Raw genomic sequence first — 9,513 nt, 5'->3', positions numbered from 1 at the left:
TCTGTCGATGGACACAGGTTGCTTCCTCAGCTCTTAAGTGTAACTTTATAATATTTGGGAATCCAATATTTTTACTGAGAAAAAAAGTTATATTTTAAAATAATTATTGATAGGAAATCAGATTGAATGAATAAAATGAAGTTATACTTTATAAACTTGTTAAAATATATGTAAAATGTTCGGACAAGTACATGGTATACTCAATAAATATCAGCTTTTGTCATTATTGTTATTATTAATTGCTATAAAATGCCACTTTTAGTAAAAAACAAATACTTATATGTAATTTCAGTTATATCTCTAGGGTGAATATCTGGCTAAAATATTACATTCCAACTTTTAGAAACTTTGAGCTATAAAAATCAGAATGCATTATTTGTAGAGAAAATATTGTTAGCTAAGATAAAAACATTAAACAAAACTTAAAGTATATGCACACAATCTGTCGATGGTTTGCCAAAACCTATAGGACAACTTTATTTTTTGCCTAAAATTTGAATAGTAAATAATTTATAGAAAATATGTATAAGTGAAGAGTAGAAAAATCAGCCAGACTGTTTCATTCAATAATAATCACTGTTAGCAATTTCATATACATATAATACAAAAATGTACACTATCAAATGGGATATGCAGTTATTTCTAAGCATATTAGTATTAGCTTTCCCACTAAATGATATATCTTGAACATCTTTTGTTATTCTTTAATAGCATTATATTAAAAGGCTGCAACTCATATGTGTATATTATTATTTACTTAACTATCTTTTTGAATTTGTCATTTAGATTACTTACAACTTTTTCCCCACATACATAGTGCTGTAACAAAACTTGATTTCTGTAGCATTAATTCCTAGAGGAATTAATATGTATGAAATATACTGTGTGTGCTGCTAAATTTTGCCCCAGACATCTTGTGTCACTTTCTACGGCCCTTAACATTGTAGGACATTTCATTTTAAAATACCCTGACTGACACTGGGTAGTAATTTTCCTTTCTTCTCCTCTTCCTTTCCATCATATATTCTTCTCCTTCTCCTTTTTTCCCTCCTTCTTCCCTTCCTTCCTTTTCCTCCCCTCCCTCTTTCTCTTTCCCCACTCCTCCTTTTCTACCTTCTTTATTTGTTCTTCCATTTCACCAATTCAATCATGAGAAAAAGGCCAGATACTGTTTTCAGTTTCACTTAAATCACCAGAGATTTTGAACAGTTCTCACATTCATTTTCTATCTACATTTCTTCTTTTGTGAATTGTTTGATCAATTATTGACACATTCATTTTTTTTTTTAATATTGAAAACTTTTATATTTAGAATTAGTCAGCTGGACTCAGTTTAGATGATCCCAATTTTGTTGGCAACATCCAAAGCGTCATAGTCAGGAGCCAGTCGAACATATATATGCCTTCTTCTCTCCATCAGGCCCCTTAAGTTCTAGAGGCAGGACAGCTGATGTTTCCTCAGAAGTCCATACTCCATACAAGGGGCTGATCAGGGTGTTGACCTTAGCCACGTCAATGTCATAGAGCTTCTTCACAGCCTGTTTAATCTGGTGCTTGTTGGCCTTGACATCCACAATGAACACCAGTGTGTTTTTGTCTTCTGTTTTCTTCATGGGTGACTCGGTGGTGAGGGGGAACTTGATGATGGCATAGTGGTCAAGATTGTTTCTCCTGGGGGCGCTCTTCCGAGGATATTTGGGCTGCCTCCTGAGCCGCAGTGTTTTGGGCCGTCGGAAGGTGGGTGACGTCCGGATCTTCTTTTCTTTGTGGCTGTGTATGCCATTCAACACTGCTTTCTTGGCCTTCAAAGCCTTTGCTTTGGCTTCGGCTTTGGGAGGGGGCAGGGACTTCCTTTTTCGCTTTCGGCGCCATCTTCGTGAAAAGGCCACATTCATTTTTATAAAGGTCTTTAAAGATGTTAACACTTTGCCTGACAAGAATTTAACATTCTTACAGAGACATTTCTAGTAATTTTTACTTTATAATGTCTACTTACCCATTAAAAGATTTTGGAGGTGTTCATCCGTATTTCCTTTTTGTATTTTTTTTTGTTACTTTCATTTATCTATATTTTCTCCAATGATTTGAAATGCTACCCTTCCTCATATTCTTAATTCTTACATTATCAGGATATGTTTTCAGGCTCTCTTACTCTCACTTTCTCTCTCTCTCTTTCTTTTTTTTTTTTATTTTTTTTATTTTTTTGATGATGAGAAACAATGCCGTATTTTATTTTATTTTTTTTGGGGGGGTGCGGGCCTCTCACTGTTGTGGCCTCTCCCGTTGCGGAGCACAGGCTCCGGGCGCGCAGGCTCCGGATGCGCAGGCTCAGTGGCCACGGCTCACGGGCCCAGCCGCTCCGCGGCATGCGGGATCCTCCCGGACCGGGGCACGAACCCGTGTCCCCTGCCTCGACAGGCGGACTCTCAACCACTGCGCCACCAGGGAAGCCCTCTTTCTCTTTTTGATTTATCTGCCTGCCTTTGCCTGTACTTGTAGCATACTTTTAAAATTATATGTCTTTATATATGTTTTAATACTTTCAGAGTTAGTTACTCGTTACTACTCCATTTTCTTAGTTATTTATACTCCTTTATAAAATACATAGTTTTAAAATTATAAGTCAATATCAAGAATACAAAGGTCAAAAATTTAGATTAGTTCAAATTGCAATGGAACCAAAATTATAATATTCTATAGATAAGTGAAAACGTGGATTCAAAGGTCTTTTACATTTTCAAAGGCTTAAACTGTTCACTATTTTGCATATTCAAAAGGATACCAGAATCTCATGTATGTTCTGAGCATGCATGTGCATTATGAAAATGAAAGCAGAAAATTTATACTGGACACTGAAATTTGTCTATTACTAGAATATAGATTAACATGCCAAGGATGATTTCTTACTGAGTTTTAGGTGGGCTTTAATGGTAATTTATGATGCAATTACTAGAGCAGAAAAAATAAATGAATCGTTATATTCAGTATATGCCACAAAATATTGTCAGCTATAATGCAACCATTTAAATAAATGGGGCTAAATTAAAGTTAGCAGCCAAACCTTTGGTGACTTAAATCTTTTATTGGTCAAACTTTCCAAAAATGCATTTCTCCTTAGCATAGTGTCTGTCACCAGAAGGAAAGCTCTATGTTAAACACATAGGACTAAGCTCTTTAGAAATTAAAAAAAATATATCCTCATAATAGCAAACATATTTTCCCTCTAATATTCACCGTATTAAAATCAAAAGAATTCCTACTAGAGCTGTTTATTTTAGTATTTTTCAATATTTAAAATAATCATACTATTTAAATAAATGACTAAAAATATTTCAAGACTGAAGTTTTAAGGTAAATATTACGGCTACCACAGAAGTACAAGTTTTATTTTTTTTGAATTTCAAAATAAATGCTAGAAGTAATTTTCCTTGCACTATATTCTAGTTTGATGAATATCAATGATTACTGATGATACTTTAATTATAATAAATTGATAATTTTGTATAGATCATAATATTTTTGTTCAGTGTGAGAAAATTACAGTCACAATTATCTATAACATAGGAAGCGAAAACAAGAAAGAACAGTGACAGGAAGAGGAAGAAAAAAGAAAATAATGAAAAAAAAGGATGAATGTTTGTTTCAAAAGACAAGAAAATAAGTGAAAATAAATCTATAACAAAAATACTATGCCATATTACGTACATTCACTCAGGTTCCTAGTGTTGACTGATTTCACATTTCTCCCTGCACAAAAAATACAGATCTTTTATTCCATATGAGTTATATGAGTTAGAAAAAGATGCTGAGAGTTGCAGTTTCTGGTTTTCATTCTGGCACTGTTCATTTACTATTTGTTTACTATCAGTTGAATTGGTTTGAAGGAGCTAGATTAATGTCCCTATAAACATAGCCCTATGCCATTATGTAGTTATATTAGTTTAGTTTAGTTTTGTTTTCTTGAAATAAGCTGTTGGATGGAAGACTTAAATATATGTTACGTATAAAAAAACTGACCCAATGTGGGAATCTCACTATTTTCTAGCCTAAGAGTTCATTAGACAAAATGGAATGTATATTTTCTTTTTCTTGATGTTTACTTTCAAATGTAACCAGACACTCTATAGCAGGCAAAGTGACCCTTCCTTAACCCTCCAGAAGACAATTCACCATATGTCTGCGTTGATGTATTTTGTCTTTTACTAGATCCTCAGCGTTTCCTTTATTCTCTTACTCTATTTCAGTCTTGTAAATCCTCAAACCTGTTTTAGTTGTTTTTTTTTTTTATTTTGAGAAAGTAATATTTACTTATTAAATTATAGCCTTCCCAGTTCTGAATAAATTTTATTGTCAGAACCATTCATCCCACATCATATTAAACACACTAAAATGTACAGACAGTCCACATTAAATATAATTTATATATAACTATAAAAGAGTTTAGTTATTATATATTATAGGCATTGAATTAATCCTACATTAAGTTTAATTTCACAGTTTTATTTTTGCCTGTGGAGCTAACACTTCTTTTCAAATATTAAACATTTTTTTCAGGCATTGGAAAAGCGCACAGAACTTAAGCACTGTGTCTAACAAATAAAATGGGCTGGACTTTCGTAACTGATGGCCCCCACCTCTTTTAAATTGTAATATCGCTCCTGCGATAGCTATCGTTTCAGTCTATTTTGCCCTATTCTTATCACCTCCTATTCACCCTATTAGTGATGGAGGGATCCTCTGCTCTAAATAGTCTGAAATGGCTGAATGCCTGATAGCTCACACTGGGCAGATGAGATTGGCACCAGTTTATTTGCCACATATGCTCACATCCCAGGAGAGCAGGATGCTGCAGACCACGCAGGGCCACGTGGAGACTACTCAGGAGCAGCGTGAACTAGTAGGCACTGTGGGGGGCAAGCTGTGTAGTGGCTAGAGGGTGAGGTGACCTTTGATTTCCTCAGGAGCATATGATTGGCTTGTTTGAATAATTTTGTGGCTGGCAGGCAGGTGAGACCCATTAGATTGAGGACCAGGTGGGGTGCAGCTGGTATGGCTTATAGGGGAACCAGCGGGGAGCGGTAGGGAACCTTTCCTGCTGGGTGGTGGGCATATATATGGTGAGAGCAGGGGAACTCATGGCTAGGCCTTTGAGAACCTATGAGGGTCACAGATGTCAAGGCAACACGTGGAATTTCAGACCTTAAAAGCACATCCACCTTCCAGACTTTCCCTTTCCTCTCTCCCCCCAGTCCTTAGTGCCCAGGCAACTCTGGCTATAGGTGCGGCCCACATTTAGATGGTCTGTTCTGAAGTGACTGTTCACTATAACATGACATTGTTTTATTTCTCAAATGATAAAAATAAAAATGTGCTGTCCAAAAGAGAAAACTGTAGTTAAGCAAGGATTATCAAAATAATGAAATCTGGTGTTCTGTGTTTTTAGTTGGTATGGGTTGCAAATGCTAGGATCCCCCCACCCTAATCCACCCCCCGCCCAGTGTCATCTCTGAGCTTTCTTTTCCCTGGTTTGTTTCTTTATATACATATCTCAATAATTTTATATTTCAGATAGAAGGCTATGGAAAGTTACCTAATTTTTAGCTTACTGCCGTTTTAAAATAAACATAGCCTTTGGCTATTACTGATATTTCAAACACTATATTAATTTTTAAAATTTAGTAATACATTTATTTTCCACAATAAAAATATTTTCTGCTTATTTTGGGCAAAAAAGGAAAAATAATTGTTAGAAACAATTCAGGGGTACATGTTACGATTAATTTTGGTATTATTTCTAATACTTCAAAGGGCTACCTTTTTCCTAACAAGGACTGAGTTTTTAGAGAAAGTGAGCTGGATGGCAGCAAGAGGAGTCCTGCTTTTCAGTGTTTACCATGAGCAATGAAATCCAACCTCTTCTCAGAATAGATCATAAACTTAGAGTATCTGCTCTTGATGCAACTGAGGAGATGATATTAAAAATATTCAATTTCCAATATACCATGGGCACTAACAGTGGGCACTGTCCGAACAGAATGAATGCTACCTCTTTGGACTCAAACAAGTTCCTGTGGACCCCTGCAGATCTGGGCCTGACGCCCTTCATGGCTGGGCTGAGAGGGGCTTGTAGGAAAGGATGTCAACGGAGGGATCTGGGTGGCCTGGGCTGAGTGTATGCTTAGTCTTTGAGGCTCAGGGTGTTGGCTCTTTACCAACTGTTGTGGAAGCATTTTAATGTTTTAATAACCAACATGGGGTACCAGTGCATAATGGTTGAATGTCTGCCAGCCCTGTGACTGGAGAATAATGATGAGAAACCTACTCTGAATCTTAAGAATTGTATAGTAAGATATTTTCTTTCTACCTGTAATCAGCATGGACTGAACAGTGGTTTATGCTCTCAAATTTGGGCCCCTAAGCTATGTTATTTCAAGTCCTCATAACATCCATTTTTTACCCAACATTTATGTTCTTAAAGAGGCATGTTTTGACTAGTTGGATCAGTCATTTTTCAGAAATTCAATTTTACAAATGAAAGAAACAGTATGCTGGTCTGCTGTCTATTTTATAAATATGTTTTCTTTACCTCAGCACTTCAAATTTGGTACTTTTAAAGCAGCATGGGAGAAATTACACTGCCATATATCAAGACTGGAAGATTATATCTTTGTTTGAAATGCTTCTCCCTTTTTATGCCATGTACCTCTAGTGATGGAATGTATTTCTCCACCCTTTTAATTTGGGGCTTGACCATGTGGTCCTCTTTGGGCAATAGAACGTGGACGGGAGTGAGAGCTTACCAGCTGTGTTCATTCTTTTCATACTTCTGTCACTGGCATGAAAAGAATATGACCCAACTGCCCCTTTGCTTCAAGGACACTGAGAGGCACATGGAATAGAACTGGATCCAACTTATAGCTTGCAGCCCAGCCTAGGAATCCCACAGATACATGAGAAAAAGTAAATGATTGTAGTTTTAAATTATAGAGATTTGGGGTATTTTTTAAAAGCAGTATTGTTGTGACATTACTTTTGTGATGCAAAGACCTATTAAAACATTATAGTAATTGGAATTATGAACTTTAACACTTTAAAATGCATCAAAAATAAACATAGCCAAATGTTCCAGAAATTAAAGGATCAACTACTACAAATAATTCATTTTAATAATATGCTAGCAGGGAGATGTGTTCAACTGAATTTGTAGAACTCAGAAATGAACCCCAGAAAATATGCAGAGCATTTTGAACCCTTAAACAAGCTACCGAAGTTTCAATAAACCAGAATGAAATTCTTGTAAGAATGCATGACCTCCTTGGATGCTTTTGCTATTGAATCCATCAGAATGAAATCCAGGATGTGTCACAATAATTAAACTTGCCTGAGATTGGGTGGTCTTCACGATTCATAGAACCATTACAGCCAAGAATTGAGTCTTATCAAGAGGAACCAGGAAAACGTTATTCTGGATTTTGCAGTATTTACATGTTGGTTATTTGTCCAGTATCCGTGTTAACTCTGGTGGCGAAGTCACTAATAACAGTTCACCCTGAAAATTGCTTAGATAATTATTGAGAGAAATGTGGGTTTGGAGAAGTGACAGTGGCAACATGATTTATTTTCCTGGATGTTACTATTTTATGAAAGTGTTTCATGGGTGCTGCCTTAAGAAGGAATTCACGCTTTTGGAAAACAGTTTCCAATGCCTTCATGAACATGGGAGGCAGGGTATAAGTCAGACAAATAGAGATAAGTAAGTTATTTTAAATTCTGGTAAAATAAAATTAATCACTTGAAGTAGAATTTCCAGTAAAAGCATATATTCTTATCAATGAACCTTGAACCTTTTAGTGATCAGAATTCATGAAGGGGAAAAGTCTGAAACACTTAAAGGTGTTTTTTTACCAAAGGAGACTCTGTTTCATTGCAGTTTTACGTGCATACAATATTCCTCTACTGAAACCACGTCAGTGACAATTCATGGTCTCCCGCCTCCAAAATAAAACATAATTTAAACCACGGTATATTATATTAATTGAGGTACCTGGATCCTTTTTAATTTAACAGTGATGAGTATAAAAAAGCTGGTTATTTTGACCATCTGGAGACAGGTGACTCCTCACTCCATTCTGAAAGATATTTCCTGCTTCACTAAACTACTCACTGACCCAGAAAAAACAACTTCATAACAACCCACGATTTTTTCCCAAGTTAGGAAACATGCATTTAAAAATAGTGCTAAGAAAATCATTATGGAGTAAGTCTAAACAAGCTATTTTCCAAGCACTGCAGGTCTGAGTTATGGAGGTGTGACATAACAGATCTAGCTTTGACAGAAAGCGTATGGTTAAGGTTTTACAGAATCTCAGTTTTGAAAGATTTTCTTCCAAATCCCTTATTTTTTAAAGTCTTTCCATCTAGGTAAATTATTTACTTTTTAATCGCTTTTCTTCCTCCTTTCAGTTTATTCTTCTGTTCCACGGTCTATAATTGTGTTTCAAAAGTTCTCTAGTGTTCAGTAGCCCATAAAAACTTGTTTTTGTTGTTAGGCTTTTTTTTTTTTTGGCCAACAAATAGTTTTCTCACTAATTTCTGTAAAATTTGGATGTAGGTCAAGGATAAATCTGCACATTCTGCTATAATATTCAAACTGTGGCATTTATTTTAGAGCTCAGATGACTAAAAACACCTTGGACATTATGAATGACAGGATGTGAATAGTAGAATCAGCCCATTACTTGGCTTGGGGCAAAAGATTTACAAGAAGAAAGTTATAGCAGCTACTATTGTTTAGGGCTAAACTTGGGGCTGAAAACAAAGGCTAAAATTAGCTTTCACTGTGACAATTCAGTATGTAAACAAGTTGGAAGAGAACAGTATTCTTCTAATTGATTTTTTAAAAGTTTAAATGTAATTTAAATTTGTAATTTTACAGTTCTTTGAAAAACACCTGCGTTCCCACTGAAAGTAAGGTGTGTGTGTGTGTGTGTGTGTGTGTGTGTGTGTGTGTGTGTGTGTGTGTGTGTGTGTGTAGATGCACAGATTAGCCCAGGGGGTTGTTGTAACGTTCTGTATTAATATCATGTGTATTACATGTCTTTCTGTAGATTGACAATATTATATAGGATACTTTAAATAAATGTCCATTTATTTCACTGGACATTATACCAACTTGTGGTATTGCTGTTGCGATTTAGTCAGACTTGTAATTGACTTACAAAGAGAGAGGGCAGAAAAGATTAAGGTTCAAAATGTAACTTAAAAGTAGGCATAAAAGAGTTCTGGCATATAGCACCTGAGCACAAAAAATGATTACCCTAGACCCAATTAATGCCATAGATCAAGTTAGAATCTGAATATTTGGGCCTCTTATTAACTGTATAACTAAGGGAGTGGTGACATATTCCCCGGACAGAAGAATGAGCTGCTGAAAAGTGTATGTGCGGAACAAGGGGGTGAGTGGGAGAAGAAGTGTTGAGCAGAGAGAGGTATCTGAGGGCTTGGAAATGGGTG

At 35.8% G+C, this 9,513-nt stretch overlaps 1 pseudogene; it reads right to left on the bottom strand.

Annotated features, from left to right (window-relative positions):
• Positions 1 to 1,290: 1,290 nt before the first annotated feature.
• LOC113620249 (60S ribosomal protein L23a-like) lies at positions 1,291 to 1,872 on the bottom strand (annotated as a pseudogene).
• Between the last annotated feature and the right edge of the window lie 7,641 nt (positions 1,873 to 9,513).

The sequence above is a fragment of the Aethalodelphis obliquidens genome, unplaced genomic scaffold (assembly GCF_003676395.1).
Source record: "Aethalodelphis obliquidens isolate GAN/ISIS:26980383/991018 unplaced genomic scaffold, ASM367639v1 scaffold7, whole genome shotgun sequence".
Taxonomy (NCBI): Eukaryota; Metazoa; Chordata; class Mammalia; order Artiodactyla; family Delphinidae; genus Aethalodelphis; species Aethalodelphis obliquidens.
The sequence above is the reverse complement of the archived record's forward strand: the minus strand, read 5'-3'. Positions and strand labels throughout refer to the sequence as shown.